The sequence below is a fragment of the Geospiza fortis genome, unplaced genomic scaffold (genome assembly GCF_000277835.1).
Source record: "Geospiza fortis unplaced genomic scaffold, GeoFor_1.0 scaffold330, whole genome shotgun sequence".
In the NCBI taxonomy this organism is placed as follows: Eukaryota; Metazoa; Chordata; class Aves; order Passeriformes; family Thraupidae; genus Geospiza; species Geospiza fortis.
In genome coordinates, this window is record NW_005054400.1 from 2,400,962 (window position 1) to 2,401,418 (window position 457).

Below are 457 nucleotides of genomic sequence, written 5' to 3' on the forward strand. Positions count from 1 at the left end.
AAAAGAAGCATTCAGAAGAATAGCTGAGGCCAGATATTTTCCCTAAAATACTTAACTGTTTGCCAAAACTTGGAAGATTATTTGACAGTCATCAGCATGAATTTTCTTGAAGAGGATGCCTGGAGTAAGCAGAAAGACCTGAAGGTTTTGAGCATGCAAAACTAATGTAACTTTACCCTGACTCTGAATTCATCCTGCTTCTGGAGAGAAGCAATGGGGAATTTGTAATCTCCATACAATCTCAATACCCTGACTGAATAAAAAGAACACGACTGACCTGCTGCATTTGACCATTATGTTATTGAAAAATTCCCACCTATGAACTAAGGGATTTAGCCCTTGGAAAACCTACTTGTATTTGCAGAGCTGTTTCCTGACCTTTTCTGTAAGCCAACATAGTCATGAGCAGTAAGATCAAAGGCCTGATGAATGTCTGATGTGAAGAGAAAAGAAAAGG